Raw genomic sequence first — 24,027 nt, 5'->3', positions numbered from 1 at the left:
GACCTCCATAACTTGAGGACAAGTTATGGAGTCATAAAACCATTTAATTAGAACTAGACTCTTCATTTTGTAACCTTTGCCAACTTTTATGAGTTTTATGATTCTTAAATGTGACTTTTCATATAACTTGAGGACAAGTTACAAAAACACACTTTGGAATCAACTCTTAGATTAAAATAGATTGAAAACAACTATTTCACACAACTTTTCTATTAATCTAAGAACCTCATAAGAACAAGATAATTCAAATCATCAATCTTCAAGAAATTAGCATGAACATACAAACTAATACAAATCTTGAAATTATGACAATTATCTTAGAAATTGGATTAGCATGAACATTACCACATCAAAAACAAGTTTTTAAGTCCAAAAACATCTTAGGGTAATGTTCTTAGTCCAATTCCAGCCAAAACAATCGAATATATGCATCCAACTCGATTTTTCAGCTACTTTTGCAAGTATAACAAGAAAACAAGCCTAGGCTCTGATACCACTGTAGGGTTATGAGCATTCTAACACTCCTAAGTGTACATGCAACCCTAAATACCTTGGATCTATGTTTTCTCTATTATACATAAAATTATGAACATCCAAGGTATTATCCTAATCTAGCATACAAAATAATAAATATAACAAGATAGAATACATACCTCTTTGATGTAGAATGTCTTCATGAAGCTTGAGTGCCTAGTGCCCCAAGTGTGACACCTCAAATGGTTCACACAACACCAAATACACTTGGAATAACTTGAGAGAAACTTGAACATTCCTTGAAATCGTCTAGCCCTCACACTCACACATTAGTCCACGATTTCTTGAGCCATGGGATTCTTTTATATGGTGGCTATTAGGGTTACACCATGTAACTCATAACTTTACCCATTCCTTATGCTCCATGGATTTTAACCTCCATGGAGTATCCATGGGTCACCCCATGGACTTAGTCCAACATAAGGAATCTTGGATCACAAGCCCACATATATAAGAATGAATGATTTACACAATCAAACCATATATTTAATTAGTCTCCTTTTGATCACTTAATTAATTCCAAATTAATTCTTGATCAATACTAATTAAATAACCTTATTAATATATTAGAACTTATAATATATTAACCAACCTTAAGTGTTATTTCTCTCATTATAGTCTATCCAAATGCATGATCCCATGCAACCCAAATGGACCATGCCGGGTCGGGTCAAGTCTTACCAATTGTAGTTATGGACTTAGACATTAATCCAACAAGTATGTCATCCACATACAATACCAAAAAGCTAACTATACTCCCACTAGCCTTAACATATACACAGGACTCATCCTCGTTCCTTGAAAAGCCAAACTCTTTAACTTTCTCATCGAAACAAAGATTCCATCTCCTAGATGCTTGTTTTAATCCATAGATGGATTTCTCAAGCTTACACACTCTATTAGGGTACTTTGCATCGACAAAACCCTCTGGCTGACTCATGTAAACATCCTCAGCCAACTTTCCATTGAGGAAAGCGGTTTTGACGTCCATTTTCCATATTTCATAATCATGAAATGCGGCAATGGCTAGCATAACCCTAGTAGACTTAATTTTTGCTACTGGTGAGAAGTTCTCATCATAGTCAACTCCTGGAGTTTGAGTAAAGCCCTTCGCAACCAGTCGTGCCTTATAAGTGTGTACATTCCCATCCCTGTCGGTCTTCTTCTTGAAGATCCATTTGCACCCGACTGTCTTACGACCCGGTACATTGTCAACCAAGTTCCATAGCCTCTTTCCATTTGGCGGGCTCAGGGCCTGCGATGGCTTCCTTAAAGTTGTTAGGTTCATCCAAATTTATCAGTGTACTATCACTGATAAGTGCATCACCTTCTGTAGTAATATGGAAACCATAATAAAAATCAGGTGTGCTCCTAACTCTTGTGGAACGCCTCAGAGGTACAGACTCATCAATCGACTCAACAGGAGTTTCCTCCTCAGGTTGATTGCTAGTGTTTGAGGTTCCTTCACCGCTTGACTCTTGAAGTTCTTCAAGGTCAATTTGCCTCCCACTGTTTCCTTGGCTTATGAATTCTCTCTCATGAAAGACTCCTCTCCTCGCCACGAAGACAACATTGTCACTCGGTTTGTAGAAGAGATAAACAAAAGATTTCTGTGGGTAGCCGATGAAAATACACCGCTCACTTCGAGGTTCGAGCTTGTCGTGAGTCTCGCTCCTCACGAAAGCCTCGCAACCCCAAATCTTGATGTGGTCTAAAGTGGGAACTTTCCCAGTCCACATCTCGTGAGATGTCTTGGCAACCTTCTTGGTAGGGACTAGATTAAGGCATACCCCCAGAATGAGATTGGTAACGACGCTCGACTCATCATGGAACGAACCATGTCTAACAAGCTTCGATTGCGCCTCTCAGCCACACCATTCAGCTGTGGTGTCCTAGGAGGTTTCAATTGTGAAACAATTCCACATTCCTTAAGATAGTCAAGGAACTCGATACTAATATACTCAGCACCTCGATCGGATCAGAGCATCTTTATCTTCCTGCCCAACTGATTCTCCACTTCTTGTTTAAACTCGTTGAATTTCTCAAAGGTTTCTGACTTATGCTTAATTAAGTAGGCATATCCATATCTACTGTAATCATCAGTAAAAGTAACATAGAAGCGGTTAGCATCCCTTGTGGCGGTTCTGAAGGGCCCACACCCATCGGTGTGTATGAGATCCAACAAACACTCACCCCTAGCACAAGTACCAGTGAAGGGTGACTTCGTCATTTTTCCAAGTAAACAAGATTCGTAACTATCATCTGACTTTAAGTCAAATTACTCCAAGACTCTAGCCTTTTGGAGTTGGCCTATCCGCTTCTTGTTGACATGTCCAAGACGACAATGCCACAAGGATGCCTTATCCAAACTAGTGGAAGAATCAATATGCAAAACATAATTTCCTAAGTTGTCTACAACCGACATAGTTTCATATACACCATTACAAGGTAACACTTTAAAATAAAGAACACCATTATAAAAAGCATTAATACAACCACATTCATTATCAAATGAAAAAGTAAATCCTTGTTTGTACAAAACATGAAAAGAAATAATATTTCTCGCCATTTCAGACGAGTAACAGCATTTATTCAAATCTAATGTTAACCCACTACTAAGCAATAAAGAATAAACTCCAATCTTGGTGACAGGTGAAACTTTCCTATTCCCCATGATCAAGTTTATCTTCCCGTGCTCCACATCCTCACTTCCTTTTAGGCCTTGCAAATCAGAACAAATGTGAATTCCACACCTTGTATCAAGGACCCAAGAATTAGTATGTGGTGAGTTATTAGACAATATAGTGTAAATACCTGCATGGGTGGGTTTTACATTCACATCCTTAAGCTCCTGCAAGTACCTGGGGCAGCTTCTCTTCCAGTGCCCCTTTTCGTGACAGTAGAAGCATTGTGCATCCTTTGGGTTGGAAGAAGGAGTGGCAGAAACACCTTTGGTTCCACTCGAAGAGGAGCCATCAAGAGACTTTCCCTTGGTACCCTTCGAAGGGGTCTTCCTCTTTTTTCCTTTATCTTGCCCGATTGCCAAAACAGGCACGACAGTAGGAGTAGTAACAACATTCTTACCTTTGAGACTTCTTTCAGCAGTCCTCAAAAGTCCTTGAAGTTTGCTAAGTGTGACCTCCTCCTTATTCATATGATAGGTCATGTGGAACTGATCATAACAGGAGGGTAAGTAGTGTAGAATAATATTTATGGCTAACTCCTCATCAAAGTTCACATTTAACATTAGCAAACGGTCAACGAATCTTTGCATTTTCTACAGGTGGCCAGTGATAGACTCTCTATCCTTCATTTTTGTGGTTATCATGCAGGTGATGATTTCATACCTTTCCTGACGAGCACTCTGATGGTATCTTTCCATCAGGTCCTGGTGCATCTCATAAGGGTAGAAATCTTCATAGGATTTCTGGAGTTTTGTAGTCATGGTAGCCAACATGATACAAGACACCTTAGTGGCATCCTTCTCATGGCTAGTGTACTCAGCAATTTCCTCGGGAGTAGCAGAAGACTCATCGATGACCTTAAGCTCCTTTTCAAGGACATATTCTTTGTCCTCATAACGAGTGACCAACCTTATGTTCCTAATCCAATCATTGAAATTAGTTCCATCAAAGATGACTCTCCCACAAAGGTTCATGAGAGAGAAGGATCCAGTAGGGTTTGAGTCAGAAGCATTATTGGAAGACATCTGAAAAGAAAGAAAGACAAGTTTAGATTAGATATAGAATCCCTAATAAGACACCAAATGAATATTAAGGCTAGGACCCAACACAATATTTTATAACTTGGAAGAGGGATGCCATAATCCAAGCTACAAAATTTGAAGGTAGGTAAATGACGATTTACCAATTTCCACCATGAAAAACGAAATAGATTATTAGGTTTTAATTGGACTGAAACTCCTAGATCTTTTGAGATTCATCGAACAATTCAATGGCATGTTTAAATCTTGATTATGCCCTTCAATTTTATGACTGGGATACCGAGGATCACAAACAAGGTGTGAATAACCATGCAAATTAACTTGGTACTCTTAATTTTATCACCTAACCGATGTGCCGGTTAACCACACACGCTCCGTCGATCTGTGATAAACCTTAAGCCACCCTTTTCCACCCTTGTTAGGTCCAAGTTAGTGTGCCAATTAACCACACATGCTCCACTAACGACTTTAGCAAGATGCAAAGTGTAATTTCATGGGTTAGCATCAATTTCACATTTTCCTAAAGTAACTAAGATTGGGAATTTATAAAAGGTTTTTATATTTATCATTATACTTTTAATGAGAATTATAGTCTTTTTCCTACCCTTTCGGCTAACGACCCTCCACTAGTCAAGGAAGCGGTGGGTGAGAGTGGACACCCATTAAGCTGCCATTTTATAGGCAACAACCTTATACCCCCTTATAGACCGGCTTTGTGAATGAGGCCTACTAACGTTAAGACTGACTTGATCTTATACATATATATATATATATATATATATACATATATATATATATATATATATATATATATATATATATATATATATATATATATATATTATTAACTTATAATATTATAAAGTATAAGGGTTGAATTTTAAACTTTTAAAATTCTAGGGTTTGAAATTAAAGTATTAATGTATGACGTTACAAATTCCAAAATTTGAGAGCAAGTTTTGAAAGTATTCAAAACCTTTCATTTCTATAACTTATGGTTTTTAATGATTTTAATGGAAAAGACTTTTGGAATTCCATAACTTGAGGACAAGTTATGGAGTCCATTAAAAGGCATTTAGATCAATAATTAAACTAACAAGCATGTCAAATAATTTCTATGATCTAACAAACTCATAAGCATGCATAATTCATATCAACAATTTTCAAGAATCATATGAACTTAATATAAAACTTGAAACTTTGACAATTATCATTGAAATTGGATAAGCACAATCATTACCACATCAAAAACAGGTTTAACAATCTAAAAACAGTTTAGGGTAATGATCCTAGTCCAATTCCAGCAATAAAAATAGAAATTCTGCACTCAGGGCCTCCTAATCGCCGAGTACAAGAACCTACTTGACGAGTAGGATGAATTTTCACATGGACTCGTCGAGTCCCCCCATGGACTCGACGAGTTCACTGAAAAGTGAGTAGAAAAATCGATTTTTTTAGCAATTTGCATCAAGTATAATTGAAAGCAAGCCTACGCTCTGATACCACTGATGGGTTTGAGCATTCTAACACTCCTATGGTGTGCATGCAACCCTAGAAACCTTGGATCTATGTTTTCTCTATTATACATGCAAACTTTTATTTTTCCAAGGTTTCAGCCTAACTTGCATATGATTGGGGTATATGTAATATAAAAACTAGTAGAATGACATACCTTTCTTGTTGCTTGGATTCCTTAAGACCATGTGAGCCTAGCACCCCAAATGTGATGCCTCAAACACTTCACACAACACCACCAACAACTTGGAATAACTTGAGAGAAGATTGATATGCACCAAATCGGCTAGCCCTCACTAGAATCACTTAACTGCCAATTTTACAAGGATGATGCTTCTTTATATAGTGTGCACATTAGGGTTACACCATGTAACTCATGCCTTTCCACATTCCTCATGATCCATGGGTTTTAACCTCCATGGAGTATCTATGGGTAACCACATGAGTTTAGCCCAACATGAAGAACTATGGATCATAAGCCCACTATATAAGAATGAATGATTTACCAAATCAATCCCCATTTATTTAATTAGTCTCTTTTGATCACAAAATTAATTCCAAACTAATTCTCGATCAATACTAATTAAATAATTTATATTAATATATTAGAACTTATAATATATTAATATACATAAATATCCTCTTCTCACAAAAGTCTATCCAAATTGTTCCGATGCCATGCAACCCAAATGGACCATGCCAAGTCGGATCAAGTACATACCAAATATAGTTATGGACTTAGACACCTTATCTAACAATCAGGCTCTTTGTCATGACCCGATTGGTCATGAGAGAATGAGAGGATTACGAGGAATATTCTTCCTCGTGTGGGAAAGTAAGTTGTCATCCCGACGCTGACCTGTCCGGGCTAAGACTGAGACCCGACCAAGACGCTCGCGAGATAACGTCCCGTCAGTGCTTTCCGTCAGATTTAACATGGTCGTATACGATAACGTTAACAAGTTCCTTAGACCAGTAGGCTTTTGCATTGGGGACGTAGCAGAGTCGCTCTGGTCTAGTCATAGACACGTGGCGGACTGCTATTGCTAATCTGTGCGGTTGACAAGACAGAGTTGCCGTTGTTCAGCGGTTTCATCATGAGACGGTTCACTACTCTTTTTGTATCATTTAAACCCTTGTTTCTCTAGGCATTTCCTCATGACTCTCTTCCTTTCTTACTTTGCTTCTTTGCTCTAAAGAACCCTTTCGATCTTTCCTTGCATTCTTCCATGGTTGTCGCTCGTCCTTTAGGAAGGGAACTCACTGTTGAGGAATGGGAATCCTTCCAGTTCCGGTTTGGGTTAGTGCTTGAACATGAGGTTCAAAATCCTCTCCCTGATGCATCGCTCTATAGCCCCCCCTGAGGGAAAGGTCGGCATTCTTATTGCTTTGTTCTAGGCGGTTCTACGCTTACCCACTACGGACTTTTTCAACCTGATCATTCGCGAATACGAGTTTTCTGTGAGGGAAATGACCCAAATCGCCATAAACAAGATGGTGGGCTTTGAGCTTCTCTGTCGTACCCTAGGTTACCAGCCAACCGTCTCGACATTCAAGCACTTTTTCAATGTTTCTAACCAATCTGGGACTCGGACCCTTTCTCGTCGACGAGGAGTCCCTACCCTCATCCATGATCAAAAATCCAAAAAGAATTGGCAGGAGTAGTTTTTGTGGGTGAATAGTGACCTTGTGGTGCTTAGCTATCCTAAGACCAAGGCGTATGTAGACCATGATCCAATGCTCTTTGGTGCTGAAAAAGAGTTGGAAGATGCCCTAGAGAAGGTTAGCATCTATGGTGAGGACTGGCTCGATTGCTTCTTTGCTGCTGGTGGGATGAGCGTCGCTTGGAGGGCTCGTGGGAAAATGCCCGATTTTTTCGTCGAGAGATAAGTTATGATGCTTCTTCTTCTTCTGCTTTCCCTTGCCCCCCCCCCTTTTTTACTCGGTAAAGTACTTTGAAATCGATAATTTTGTTAACCGTTGTTACCTTTGTTTTTTTGTCAGGTGTAGAGGAGATTATCTCCTTAGAGAGAGCTCTACAAGGTTTATTCGACGATGATCTTCAGTGCTGTGACATCGACCTTGTAGAGACTCACCCACCACTTGTTTCCGGTCGGGGTATTAGGGCTATATCTGAGTCTCCCGTCAGTTCAGAAGATGTTGTTGGTGCTGGCAAGGAGCCGGATCTGCAATACGTAGTTGTTACCATTGCTTCTCACAAGGATCCTACCCCTTCCGGGTCCTTAAGGAGTCTCTGATGTGTCAAGAGGCGATTCGCTTTGCTAGAAACCTCTTCCGGTAATAGCGTTGAGACGGCTAGCACCGATCCCCCACTTCGCAAGAAACGTAACTTAAGTTTCTTGCTAGGGGGTTCCAAAGGTTCCACCAGTGTCCCCGATGAAAGTTCTTCGAAACTGCTGGAGGGGGCACACAATAGGGCGACTGAACTGCTCGGTAATAAAGAGAAGAAAACTACCGATGTGACTGATCACGATACTGCTGCTGAGAGAGCCAAGGCGAAGGCTGAATCTATGCCTTCTCGTCTTACTTGATATCGGTTGTCGAGCGTATTTCCGACATAGAGGCTATCCGGTCCTACTCGGACAAGATGAGCATTGAATGTGCGGAGTTGAAGGCTCAGGTGGCGAAGATGGAGGCTGATAAGCACAACTGGGAGCCCAGCAAGAGCTTGTATTGTGCGAGAAGGCGATCCTGGAAGAACATGTAAGAAGGCTAGATGGGGAGGTGAAGTACTTAACTAGTCGTGTAGGGACCCTGACCTTGGAGAACACTGGCCTGAGTGAACGAACGATGGAGCTAAAGGCATACCTGGTTAGGGAAAGCGCTGCGAGGGGTGTATTGGAGAAGGACATTACGTGGATCCTTCGTGATGGGCTTTGTTGGATTGTGGACAAGGTGATAGAAAGCCCCTGCTTCCTCAAGGGCTTGGTGCACGTGCAGGCTGCTTGCATGGGAGTGGGTATGGAGCAGGGGAAGGGAGCTTTGAGAGAGGTGGTGGTTGGTAGGAAGTTCGAACCAGAAGTGGAGGTGGATGTGGCCACCAAGATTCGGGAGACGGAGGACGCCATTGCTACGTTCACGGAGACAGACTTAGCTAGCTATCTTTGTCTTGGCGACATAGATTTGGCTGGGCTGCGTGTTCTCTGCCAGATTGATCAAAGTGATGAGTCGGGTCTTGGCCCTATTTCTCTACCTGGTGATGGTACTGCCCCTGCTCACGAGTAGTGTCATTTGCTTGATTTGGTTTATGCATCTTTTGTGAACAATGTTCTTTTTATCTTTTCTGCCCTTCGTGGCAACTTAAAAGTTCGGGAGTCTGGCAACTGATAATGTTTATTTTTATTTTATGAATATGAATGTTTCATGTTATCATATATTTTTTTCGTAAATGATTTATGTTGGTCATCACGTAGTATTTGTGCAGGGCTTGCTTAAATCCCCGGTCTGAGTCCTTTTACTTGTGAACTCTTTGAGCTTTGCTCATGCTTGTCTTTGAGAAATTTGTTCTAATTTCCTGCTTAAAGACCCTAGGTGTAGCCAGGATCGTTATCTTAAGGCTCACCTGGTTGTGCTTTTCTTATCAGTGGAAGGTTATGACTCTTCTACACTTATGTTACATGTTCTTTTGTACGTTTGTTTTTAGGAACGTTTGCTATAATATGTGTGGTGAACATGTTTTGTGGGAAAGGTTATGAACCTTTTTAACCCCCTGGCTGCCTTCTTGTAACGATTTCGCTCATGTGACGTTGGATGGTCAATCCTTGTTGTCACATGGTAAATGTACACAACCTCTTTATTTTATTTTTCAAGCTTGAAATAAGGAGCATCTGAATTGCTCTTTCTCTTTTTTTTTGTTTCTAATTCATCTATTGTTAGAGTGTCACAAAACTGGAAATAGTAAACTAATTCTTACTGATTAATTTTACATTCCAAGACCAATAATCAATGCCTTTTCTAACATTTAATTTATCTCTGACACTCGTTTAAGAGTAGAAATGGCGCAGGCTCTACGCATTCCTAGTTCTTGGTATTGCACGCCCGTCTTGGGCTTCTAGTACGGTACCTCCCAAGTGACGCTGAGTTTTCCTAACGGTTCGACGTGGATGGACTCGTTTTTCCTTAACACCCATTCTCCAACTTTGAAGTTCTTGACCCGGACTTGGCGGTTGTAATAGTTCTCAGTATGCGAATTGTACAATGCTTGGCGCATCTGTGATCCTCGCATTTTTCATCTAGCATGTCTAAGTCCTAGTGTCGCCCTGCTTCATTGGCTGCTTCCTCAAAACTCTCTGTTTGTAGTGAGCTAGCTACTATTTCCAATGGGAGGACTGCTTCCGTCCCATAGGTAAGGCTAAATGGCGTTTCTCCCGTGCTCGACCTTGTGTTGGTACGATATGACCACAACACTGTCGGGAGCTCATCTACCCAGGAAGACTTTGATCTGAGTAACCTTTTCTTTAAACCATTAACCATGGTTTTGTTTGATATCTCGGTTTTTCCATTGGCCTGAGGGTGCGCCACGGACGTGAACCGGGGGTGGATCTTCTTGTTTTCACACCACTCCTTGAAGGGGCTCCCTTCAAATTGTGTGCCATTGTCACTTATGAGAACTTTGGTTGTGCCAAAGCGAGCCAAGATATTTTTGGTCATGAAATTTATCATTTGCTTTCCCGAGACGGTGGCTAGCGGTTCCGCCTCTATCCACTTTGTAAAATAATCCACAATAACTAACAAGAATTTCACACCCCTGGCTCTGGTGGGAATGGTCCCACTATGTCAATCCCCCACTGATGGAAGGGCCAGGGGTTGGTGATGCTGGTCAACGGCATGGTCGGTTGATACTAGAAAGGAGCGAATGCCTGACATTCTTTACATTTCTTGGTTACGGCTGCTGCCTCGTTGTATATGTCTGGCCAATATACTCCTAGGCGGAGTATGTTGCCCGTGAGTGCTTGAGCCCCTTCGTGTGCTGCCGTGTCTCTGGAATGACTTTCCTCCAGGAGCGCATGTCCTTCTGTCTTAGAGATACACTTTAGCCATGGGCTTAAATACCCTCTTCGATATAGTTGGTTGTCTCTAATTGCGAAATGTGACGCCCTGACCTTGACTTTTCTCCCTTCTGCCGAGTCGTCTGGGAGTACACCGTGACGCAAGTAATCGTCGTATGGTTTGGTCCATTATGGGGTAGTCGAGACTATATTAACCTTTTGGTTATCAATGCTTCTCTCTGGGAGCACTTCGACTAACACTTTCTTTGTTAGGTGATCAAAGGAAGTTGAGGCTAGCTTGCTGAGAGCGTCCGCCCTTGCATTTTTTCCACGGGAGATTTGCTTTATTGAAAAGTTTTTAAACGTGCTTGTTAAGTTGCAGACTGCATCTAGGTACTTCTGCATCCTTGGATCTTTGGCTTCATATGTTCCGTTTATTTGGTTCGTGATGAGTAATGAATCACTGAGAGCTGCTAATCGCTTTGCACCAACCTCCCTTGCTAACCTCAGGCCTATTAGGAGTGCCTCATATTCTGCTTCGTTATTGAATACTTGGAAATTGAATCGCAATGCATAAGTGATTTCTTCACCTTTGGGGATTTGAAGTATCAGGCTTGCTCTTGAGCCTTCCTTACTTGCTGCACCATTAGTGTATAATTTCCAAAGCCCTTTGCTGGCTTCAGGCTCCAATGGGTCGACGGAGATTGTCGTTGGTGTTCCCTTGATAGTATCTGAGATTTCGACTAGGAAATTTGTGAGGGCCTGGGCCTTGATGCTAGTCTGGGGGTGGTAATTGATATCGTGTTCTCCTAATTCAATGGCCCACTTGGCCAGGCATCCATACTTTTCTGGCCTTAGCAGAACTTACTTTATCGGGTAGCTGGTTATGACATCCACCTTGTGAGCTTGGAAATACCGTTGTACCCGCCTGGCAGCGTATACTAGGGCGAGGACCAGTTTATCTAAGACTGGGTAATTAACCTGTGGCCCTTGCAAGGCCTACTTACAAAATGGATGGGGAGCTGTTTGCCTTCCCTTTCCACCGCCAACACGGAGGAGATAGATTCTTCCGATGCTGCTAGGTACATCTGTAGCGTTTCTCCTAGTAGCGGGCAAGCGAGGGCCGGTAGCTGGTGTAAGGCATCTTTCAGTCGTTGTAATGCTTCTTCTGCTCTTTCTGTCCATTTGAATTGTTTTTTTATCTAAGCACCCTTTGAGGGTTTGGTATAGGGGAAGCACCTTTTCTTCTAATTTGGCAATAAGTCTTCCTAATGCCGTTAGCCAACCATTGATCTCTTGTACACCTTTAAGGTTGTGTGGAGTTTTCACCTCGAGGAACTCTTCGATTTTGATGGGGTTGGGCAGAATCCCTTCCTTGGATATCTGATACCCAAGGGATGGACCTTCTTCTACGCCGAAAGTACACTTGGATGGGTTTAACCTCATATGTGCTTTAGCTAGCGTTTTAAGAGTCTCTTCCACATCGTGGAGTAATGTTTCTTCGTTACAACTCTTGATTACCATGTCATCAACGTAGACCTCGGTGTTCCTACCAATTTGATCAGCAAATATCTTGTCCATTAATCTCTGATATGTATCACCCGCGTTTTTTAGTCCAAACGAAATTTTCTAGTAGCAGAAAGTGCCCTTCTCGGTGTGAAAAGCTATTTTCGCCTCGCCCTCTCGTTTCATTTGTACTTGATAATAACCTTTGTACGCGTGAAGGAAACATTTGAATTGAAACCCTTCGAGCGATTGGACTTTTCGATCTATCTCTGGAAGAGGGTAATGATCCTTTGGACTGTTGGATATAGTGTCTAAGTCCATAACTATATTTGGTATGTACTTGACCCGACCCGGCATGGTCCATTTGGGTTGCACTTCACCCGAACAATTTATGGATAATCGTTTGAGAATAGTATAAGTTATGATTTATTAATATATTATAAGTCCTAATATATTAATATAAAATCGTATTATTTATTTAGTATTGATCTATAATTAATCTAGGATTAATTTAGAGATCAAAAGTATGACTAATTAAATATGGGCTCTTGTATTTATATAGTGCGGGCTAATGCTTATTTGGAATGGGCTAGGCTTGCATGGAAAGTCCATAGATACTCCATGGAGCTTTAACCCATGGATCTCATGGAAATGAAAAGACATGGGTATTAGGGTTTACATGGATGTAACCCTAATCCACCACACTATATAAAAGAGGCTTTGGTTCTTGAAATCACACTAGTTGTGGTGAGTAAAGTAAGAGGGCCGATTTCAAGAAAGGTGATTACTATTCTCTCAAAATTCCAAGTTTATGGTGATTTGTGATTTCCATTTGAGGCATCCACACTATTGGTGCTAGGCTCTAAAACTCCAAGCAATCAACTACAACTACAAGGTAAGTAATTCTACTAGCTTTATTTGATTCAAGTTCCCCATGCCATGCTAGATAGGATAAGAACCTTGGAAAAATAATTATTTGCATGTATCTTAGTCAAACATAGATCCAAGGTTTCTAGGGTTGCATGTACATCATAGGAGTGTTAGAATGCTCAAAACCCAACAGTGGTATCAGAGAAGGTTTGTTTATTTGATACTTGATGCAAAAAAAAAAAAAAAAAAAAAAAAAAAAAAAAAAAAAAAAAACTTGAAAATCGAAGTTTTGTTCAAAAACTCGTATCAAAATTTCAAGTTTTGTATATGTACTTACGATTCTTGAAATTTTTGATATGAACATTCATAAACATATGAGTTTAGAAGATCATAGAAATTATGTGCTAATAATTCATTAGATTAATTCTTGATCTTTGTGTTTTAATGGAGTCCATAACTAGTTCTTAAGTTATGGATAACCAAAAGTCACATTTATAAATAACCATTAAAAGAACACATAGGTTACAAAAAATGAAGAGTCTTCATTTTTAATAACCATTAACTCATAAGTTATGAGAAATGAAAAGTTTTGAAAGTTTACAAAACTTGCCCTCAAGTTTTGGAACATGTAAAGTCATATTAAAAACTTTAGTTCCAACCCCTAGAATTTTAAAAGTTAAAATTCAACCCTTATACTTTATAATATTATAAGTTTAATAATATTTATATATGTATAAGATCAAGTCGTCTTACCGCTAGTACGCCTCATTCACGAAGCCGGTCTATAAGGGGGGTATAAGGTTGTTGCCTATAAAATGGCAACTTAATGGGTGTCCACTCTCACCCACCGCTTCCTTGATCGGTGGAGGGTCGTTAGCCGAACGGGTAGGACAAGGACTTATAAATTCTCATTAAAAGTATAATGATAATACTAAAGTAACTAAACTTTATTGAATTCCCAATCTTAGTTATTTTAGGAAAATGTGAATAAGGTGCTAATCCATGAAATTACACTTTACACTTTGTTTAAGTCGTTAGTGGAGCGTGTGTAGTTAACCTGCACACTAACTTGAACTTAACAAGGTAGGTAAAGGGTGACTTAATGTTTATCATAGTATCGATGGAGCGTGTGTGGTTAACCGGCACATCGATTGAGGGGTAATACATTAAGGGTACCAAGTAATTTGCATGGTTACTTCACACCTTGTTTTGTGATCCTCGACATCCCAGTCACAAAACATGAAGGGCACACTCGAGATTGAAACATGCCATTGAAGGAAGTTCAATGAATCTCAAAGAATCTAGGAGTTTCTAAACCAATTAAAACCTAATTAAATATTTCGTTTTTCATGGTGGAAATTAGTGAATCGTCATTCACCTACCTTCAAATATCTTATAGCTTAGATTACGGCATCCCTCTTCTAAGTTATAAAATATTGTGTTGGGTCCTAGCCTTAATATTACATTTGGTGTTTTGTTAAGGACTATCTCTATATCTAATCTAATCTATTCCCTCTTCTTTTCAGATGTCTTCCAATAACAATGCTTCTGGCTCAAACCCTACTAGCTCCTTCTCTCTCATGAATCTTTATGGGAGAGTCATCTTTGATGGGTCCAACTTTACAGACTGGATCAGAAACATCAGGATGGTCACTCGGTATGAGAACAAAGAATATGTTCTCGACAAGGAGCTGAAGGTACCCGAGCCAACTGCTACTCCTGAAGAGCTTGCTAAATATGAGGTACATGAAAGAGATGCTACAAAAGTGGCATGCATCATGATGGCCACCATGATAGCCGAGCTCCAAAAGTCCTATGAGGACTATTATCCTTTTGAGATGCACCAGTACTTGATGGACCGCTACCATCAAAGTGCTCGTCAAGAGCGATATGAAATAATCTCCTCCATGATAACAACCCGAATGAAGGATGGTGAACCCATCACGGGCCACATGTAGAAAATGCAAAGGTAAGTGGACCGTTTACTGAAGCTGAATGTGAACTTCCCTGAGGAGTTAGCAATAGACATCATTTTGCACTCCTTGCCATCGTGTTATGATCAATTCCGCATGACATATCACATGAACAAGGAAGAAGTCACCCTCAGCAAACTTCAAGGACTCTTGAAGACCGCCGAAAGTGGTCTAAAGGGTAAGTCGGTTGTTACTACTCCTACTCCTACTCCAAATGCGGCCAATGTCTTGGCAATCGGGCATGGTCAAGGGAAGAAGAGAAAGAACCCTTCTAAGGGTACCAAGGGAAAGACCCTTGAAGGCTCCTCTTCAAGCAAAACCAAGAAAGGTTTTGTCACTCCTTCTGCTAACCCTAATGAGGCTGAATGCTTCTATTGCCATGAAAAGTCGCACTGGAAGCGAAACTGCCCAAAGTACCAGCAAGATTTGAAGGATGGGAAAGTAAAATCCAACCATGCAGGTATATACACTATATTGTCTAATAACTAACCTCATTCTAAGTCTTGGGTCCTTGATACAGGTTGTGGTATTCACATATGTTGTGATTTGCAGGGACTCAAAAGAAGTGAGAATGTGGAGCAGGGAAAGATAAACTTGATCATGGGAAACAGGAAAGCTTCACCTGTCACCAAGATAGGAGTTTATTCCTTAGTGCTAAATAGTGGGTTTACATTAGATTTGAATAAATGTTATTATTCGCCAGAAATGGCAAGAAATGTTATTTCCTTTCATGCATTGTATAAACAAGGTTTTACCTTTTATTTTGATAATAATAATGGTAGTATTGATGCTTTCTTTAATAATGTTCTTTATTTTAAAGCATTACCTTGTGATGGCGTGTATGAAACTGTATCTGTTGTAGATAATCTAGGAAATAATGTATTGTGTATTAACTCTTCCACTTGCTTAGATAAAGCATCTTTATGGCATTGTCGTCTTGGACATGTAAGCAAGAAACGCATAGGCCAACTCCAAAAGGATGGAGTCTTGGAGTCGTTTGACCTAAAGTCACATGATAGTTGTGAATCTTGTTTGCTTGGTAAAATGACAAAGTCACCTTTTATTGGCACTTGTGCTAGGGGTGAAGGTTTGTTGGACCTCATACACACGGATGTGTGTGGACCCTTCAGAACTGCCACAAGAGATGCTAATCGTTTCTATGTGACTTTTACTGATGATTTTAGTAGATATGGATATGTCTACTTAATCAAGCATAAGTCAGAAACCTTTGAGAAATTCAAAGAGTTTAAGCAAGAAGTGGAGAATCAGTTGGGCAGGAACATTAAGATGCTTCGATCCGATCGTGGTGGTGAGTATCTTAGTACTGAGTTCCTTGACTATCTTAAGGAATGTGGGATTGTCTCACAATTGACACCTCCTAGGACACCACAGTTGAATGGTGTAGTTGAGAGGCGCAATCGGACCTTGTTGGACATGGTTCGTTCCATGATGAGTCGAGCTTCGCTACCAATCTCATTTTGGGGGTATGCCTTAGAGACTGCCGCCCATATCCTTAATCTAGTCCCTACAAAAAAGGTTGCCAAAACACCTCACGAGGTTTGGACTGGAAAAGTTCCCAATCTAGACCACATCAAGATTTGGGGTTGCGAGGCTTTCGTGAGACGCGAGACTCACGATAAGCTCGAACCCCGAAGCGAAAGGTGTGTTTTCATCGGCTACCCACAGAAATCCTTTGGTTACATCTTCTACAGACCCAGTGATAATGTGGTATTTGTAGCAAGAAGAGGATTCTTTCGAGAGATAGAATTCATGAGCCAAGGAGACAGTGGGAGGCAAATTGACCTTGAGGAAATTCAAGAGTCAAGTGGTGAAGGAACCTCAAACCCTAGCCCTCAACCTGAGGAGGAAACTACTGTTGAGCCGACTGAAGAATCTATACCTCTGAGGCGTTCCACCAGAGTTAGGAATGCACCTGAGCATTATTATGGTTTTCATATTACTGCAGAAGGTGAGACACTTATCAGTGATAACACACTGGTAAATCTGGATGAGCCTAACAGCTACACGGAAGCCATGGCAGGCCCTGAGGCTGCTAAATGGAAAGAGGCTATGGATAGCGAGATACAGTCCGTGTATGACAATCAAGTTTGGAACTTGGTTGACAATGTACCAGATCGTAAGATAGTTGGGTGCAAATGGATCTTCAAGAAGAAGACCGACATGGATGGTAATGTACACACTTATAAGGCACGACTGGTTGCAAAGGGTTATTCTCAAACTCCGGGAGTTGATTATGATGAGACCTTTTCACCAATGGCCAAGATTAAGTCTATTAGGGTTCTGTTAGCCATTGCTGCATTTCATGACTATGAAATATGGCAAATGGATGTCAAAACCGTTTTCCTTAATGGAAAGTTGACTGAAGATGTTTACATGGTTCAGCCAGAGGGTTTTGTCAGTACAGAGTACCCCAATAGAGTGTGTAAGCTCGAGAAATCCATTTATGGATTGAAACAGGCACCTCGCAGATGGAATCTTTTCTTTGATGAGAAAGTCAAAGAATTTGGCTTTTCAAGAAGTGAAGATGAATCTTGTGTCTATATCAAGGCTAGTAGGAGTATAGTAAGCTTCTTGGTACTGTATGTGGATGACATACTACTCATACGAAATGACATCCCAACGCTGCAGGAAGTAAAGTCCTGGCTTGGGAAGTGTTTCGCTATGAAGGACCTTGGAGAAGCTGCCAATATCCTAGGGATAAGGATTTTGAGAAACATGAGTAAAAGACTAATTGGACTTAGTCAAAGCACCTATGTGGACAAAGTGTTGAAAAGGTTCAACATGCATAATTCCAAGAAAGGAGTGTTACCCATCCTGAGTAATGCCAGATTGAGTAAGACACAAAGCCCTAGTACTGAGGCTGAGATAGCAGAATTCAGTCGAATTCCTTATGCTTCAACTGTAGGATCGATCATGTATGCTATGACGTGTACTCGACCTGATGTAGCCTTTGCTTTGAGCATGGTTAGCAGGTATCAGGGGAACCCTGGCAAGGCACACTAGACTGCGGTAAAGAATATCCTCAAGTACCTACGGAGGACTAAGGACTGGGTCCTTACCATCGGTGGCAGTGAGGACTTGAGAGTTGTATGGTACAGTGATGCTAGCTTTCAGACTGACAGGGATAATTTCCGCTCTCAGTCGGGCTGGGTCTTTACTCTAAACGGAAGGGCAATTACTTGGAAAAGTTCCAAGAAGGAGACAGTGGCTGATTCCACTTGTGAATCAGAGTATATAGCAGCAAGCGAGGCAGCAAAGGAGGCTATATGGCTAAAGAACTTCATCGGAGACCTTGGAGTTGTACCAGCTATAAAGGAGCCAATGGAGATTTTCTGTTACAGCAATAGTGCGGTTGCCTTAGCCAAGGAACCAAGAGATCATGGGAGATCCAGACACATTGACAGAAAATATCACTTCATCAGACATCGAATAGAAGAAGGAATCCCCGTGGCAAAGAGGGTATCATCGGATGAGAACCCAACAGATCCCCTCACGAAGGGACTGACTCGGGCTAAGCATCTCCAGCATGCTCGGAGCATAGGGCTGAAGGATGATATTAGTTTTAGTAGTTAGATAATCTTGAAATTTGTAAAATGTAATTGACATTTGATGATAAATAAAAGCTGTTATTTATGAGTAAAGTGTTGCTATCTCTTGTCAATCGTTTACTATTATTTCTTTTTGCATGTTTTGACTTCCAGAATAATTATGTTATGGTTTATATCATATTATTCAAACTCTCCACAGTCGGTCATATGTTGGAAGTAGATATGAATCAAGACTGTCATGGGTTGGCTTGTAGAGGTCTAAGATGTTAGACAAAGCGGGGCTACAGCACTCATGAGTGCTCATAAGTTCTGAGTATTGGATTCAACCCACGCTCACTTGTATCACTTCATGGAATTTATCTCGAGTGATCGTGAGACGGTAATATCATATACGTCTTCAAACCTAGAGATATGATTTGTTGCCTATGAGTTGGTTATGCATTGATTGTACGAAAACGCATTGGTAACTCGATGTTATAAAACGTACCTTTGTGTGTAATTCAACAACTAGTAGAGCAAACATATGAGTCGAAGTTTATCTGTTCCTTCTTGGATTAGAAGCGATATCTGGGCCCCTCGATGATTTTGTTTTGACCTATGTACCAGGCCCGGTCAGAACTAAATTGATGTGTTCAGTTAAGTTCTATGTCAAACAAATCGGAAATCGGGAAACAAATTCTGGGCAATAAGCAAGACCATGTTCCATGTATTTGTCCAGCTGATATCTAGAACAGAGGATTATATGATCACTTATCTAAAATGGCGCTTCATAGTTCAACAGAGTATAAAGAGCTACGATTGCTGATCGGTTCCTGAAGTCATACTTGCAACTATAGTTATTAGACTTATCTAAGTGGGAGACTGTTGGATATAGTGTCTAAGTCCATAAATATATTTGGTATGTACTTGACCCGACCCGGCATGGTCCATTTGGATTGCACTTCACCCGAACAATTTATGGATAATCGTTTGAGAATAGTATAAGTTATGATTTATTAATATATTATAAGTCCTAATATATTAATATAAAATTATATATATTAATTAGTATTGATCTATAATTAATCTAGGATTAATTTAGAGATCAATAGTATGACTAATTAAATATGGGCTCTTGTATTTATATAGTGTGGGCTAATGCTTATTTGGAATGGGCTAGGCTTGCATGGAAAGTCCATGGATACTCCATGGAGCTTTAACCCATGGATCTCATGGAAATGAAAAGACATGGGTATTAGGGTTTACATGGATGTAACCCTAATCCACCACACTATATAAAGGAGGCTTTGGTTCTTGAAATCACACAAGTTGCGGTGAGTAAAGTAAGAGGGCTGATTCCAAGAAAGGTGATTACTATTCTCTCAAAATTCCAAGTTTGTGGTGATTTGTGATTTCCATTTGAGGCATCCACACTATTGGTGCTAGGCTCTAAAACTCCAAGCAATCAACTACAACTACAAGGTAAGTAATTCTACTAGCTTTATTTGATTCAAGTTCCCCATGCCATGCTAGATAGGATAAGAACCTTGGAAAAATAATTATTTGCACGTATCTTAGTCAAACATAGATCCAAGGTTTCTAGGGTTGCATGTACACCATAGGAGTTTAGAATGCTCAAAACCCAACAGAAGCGTTATTATGGTCTGAGTAGTCAATGCACATTCGCCATGACCCATTGGCTTTGTTTACCATAATGGGATTTTCTATCCATGTTGGGAACATTGCTTCCCTAAGTATTCCGACACTCACCAGGTCGGAAATGTCTGCATTTATAGCCCTGTTCTGGTCTTCCGCCTGGCCCCTCTGATGGGTTTTGAGCATTCTAACACTCCTATAGTGTACATGCAACCCTAGAAACCTTGGATCTATGTTTGACTAAGATACATGCAAATAATTATTTTTCCAAGGTTCTTATCCTAGCTAGCATGGCATGGGGTACTTGAATCAAATAAAACTAGTAGAATTACTTACCTTGTAGTAGTAGTTGATTGCTTGGAGTTTCAAAGCCTAGCACCAATAATGTGGATGCCTCAAATGGAAGTCACAAATCACCACAAACTTGGAAACTTGAGAGAATAGTCACAAACTTCTTGAAATCGGCCCTCTTAGTTTACACACATCCACTAGTGCAATTTCAAGAACCAAAGCCTCCTTTATATAGTGTGGTGGATTAGGGTTACATCCATGTAAACCCTAATACCCATGTCTTTTCATTTCCATGAGATCCATGGGTTAAAGCTCCATGGAGTATCCATGGACTTTCCATGCAAGCCTAGCCCATTCCAAATAAGCATTAGCCCACACTATATAAATACAAGAGCCCATATTTAATTAGTCATACTTTTGATCTCTAAATTAATCCTAGATTAATTATAGATCAATACTAATTAAATAATATGATTTTATATTAATATATTATGATTTATAATATATTAATAAATCATAACTTATACTATTCTCAAACGATTATCCTTAAATTGTTCGGGTGAAGTGCAACCCAAATGGACCATGCCGGGTCGGGTCAAGTACATACCAAATAAAGTTATGGACTTAGACACTATATCCAACAGTCTCCCACTTGGATAAGTCTAATAACTATAGTTGCAAGTATGACTTCAGGAACCGATCAGCAATCGTAGCTCTTTAAACTCTGTTGAACTATGAAGCGCCATTTTAGATAAGTGATCATATAATCCTCTGTTCTAGATATCAGCCGGACAAATACATGGAACATGGTCTTGCTTATTGTCCAGCATTTGTTTCCCGATTTCCGATTTGTTTGACATAGAACTTAACTGAACACATCAATTTAGTTCTGACCGGGCCCGGTACATAGGTCAAAACAAAATCATCGAGGGGCCCATATATCGCTTCTAATTCTAGAAGGAACAGATAAACTTCGACTCATATGTTTGCTCTACTACTTGTTAAATTACACACAAAAGCACGGTTTATAACATCGAGTTACCAATGCGTTTTCGTGCAATCAATGCATAACCAACTCATAGGCAACAAATCATATCTCTAGGTTTGAAGACTTATATGATATTACCGTCTCACGATCACTCGAGACAAATTCCATGAAGTGATACAAGTGAGCGTGGGTTGAATCCAATACTCAGAACTTATGAGCACTCATGAGTGTTGTAGCCCCGCTTTGTCTAACATCTTAGACCTCTACAAGCCAACCCATGACAGTCTTGATTCATATCTACTTCCAACATATGACCGACTGTGGAGAGTTTGAATAATATGATATAAACCATAACATAATTATTCTGGAAGTCAAAACATGCAAAAAGAAATAATAGTAAACGATTGACAAGAGATAGCAACACTTTACTCATAAATAACAGCTTTTATTTATCATCAAATGTCAATTACATTTTACAGATTTCAAGATTATCTAACTACTAAAACTAATATCATCCTTCAGCACTATGCTCCGAGCATGCTGGAGATGCTTAGCCCGAGTCAGTCCCTTCGTGAGGGGATCTGTTGGGTTCTCATCCGATGATACCCTCTTTGCCACGGGGATTCCTTCTTCTATTCGATGTCTGATGAAGTGATATTTTCTGTCAATGTGTCTGGATCTCCCATGATCTCTTGGTTCCTTGGCTAAGACAACCGCACTATTGCTGTAACAGAAAATCTCCATTGGCTCCTTTATAGCTGGTACAAGTCCAAGGTCTCCGATGAAGTTATTTAGCCATATAGCCTCCTTTGCTGCCTCGCTTGCTGCTATATACTCTGATTCACAAGTAGAATCAGCCACTGTCTCCTGCTTGGAACTTTTCCAAGTAATTGCCCCTCCGTTTAGAGTAAAGGCCCAGCCCGACTGAGAGCGGAAATTATCCCTGTCAGTCTGAAAGCTAGCATCACTGTACCCTACAACTCTCAAGTCCTCACTGCCACCGAGGGTAAGGACCCAGTCCTTAGTCCTCCGTAGGTACTTGAGGATATTCTTTACCGCAGTCCACTGAGCCTTGCCAGGATTCCCCTGATATCTGCTGACCATGCTCAAAGCAAAGGCAACATCAGGACGAGTACAAGTCATAGCATACATGATCGAGCCTACAGCGGAAGCATAAGGTATTCGACTCATTTCTGCTATCTCAGCCTCAGTACTAGGGCTTTGTGTCTTACTCAATCTGGCGTTACTCTGGATGGGTAATTCTCCTTTCTTGGAGTTATGCATGTTGAACCTTTTCAACACTTTGTCCACATAGGTGCTTTGACTAAGTCCAATTAGTCTTTTACTCCTGTTTCTCAAAATCCTTATCCCTAGGATATAGGCAGCTTCTCCAAGGTCCTTCATAGCGAAACACTTCCCAAGCCAGGACTTTACTTCCTGCAGGGTTGGGATGTCATTTCCTATGAGTAGTATGTCATCCACATACAGTACCAAAAAGCTGACTATACTCCCACTAGCCTTTATATAGACACAAGATTCATCTTCACTCCTTGAAAAGCCAAATTCTTTGACTTTCTCATCAAAGCAAAGATTCCATCTGCAAGGTGCCTGTTTTAATCCATAAATGGATTTCTCGAGCTTACACACTCTACTGGGGTACTCTGTACTGACAAAACCCTCTGGCTGAACCATGTAAGCATCTTCAGCCAACTTTCCATTAGGGAAAGCGGTTTTGACATCCATTTGCTATATTTCATAATCATGAAATGCAGCAATGGCTAACAGAACCCTAATAGACTTAATCTTGGCCACTGGTGAAAAGGTCTCATCATAATCAACTCCCGGAGTTTGAGAATAACCCTATGCAACCAGTCGTGCCTTATAAGTGTGTACATTACCATCCATGTCGGTCTTCTTCTTGAAGATCCATTTGCACCCAACTATCTTACGATCAGGTACATTGTCAACCAAGTTCCAAACTTGATTGTCATACATGGACTGTATCTCGCTATCCATAGCCTCTTTCTATTTAGCAGCCTCAGGGCCTGCCATGGCTTCCGTGTAGCTGTTAGGCTCATCCAGATTTACCAGTGTGTTATCACTGATAAGTGTCTCACCTTCTGCAGTAATATGAAAAACATAATAATGCTCAGGTTCATTCCTAACTCTGGTGGAACGCCTCAGAGGTATAGATTCTTCAGTCGGCTCAACAGGAGTTTCCTCCTCAGGTTGAGGGCTAGGGTTTGAGGTTCCTTCAGCACTTGACTCTTGAATTTCCTCAAGGTCAATTTGCCTCCCACTGTCTCCTTGGCTCATGAATTCTCTCTCTCGAAAGAATCCTCTTCTTGCTACAAAGATCACATTATCATTGGGTCTGTAGAAGATGTAACCAAAGGATTTATGTGGGTAGCCG

Source organism: Lactuca virosa, chromosome 4 (genome assembly GCF_052849685.1).
Source record: "Lactuca virosa cultivar CGN04683 chromosome 4, Lactuca_virosa_CGN04683_v6, whole genome shotgun sequence".
Lineage (NCBI taxonomy): Eukaryota > Viridiplantae > Streptophyta > Magnoliopsida > Asterales > Asteraceae > Lactuca > Lactuca virosa.
This window is presented reverse-complemented; position numbering follows the sequence as displayed.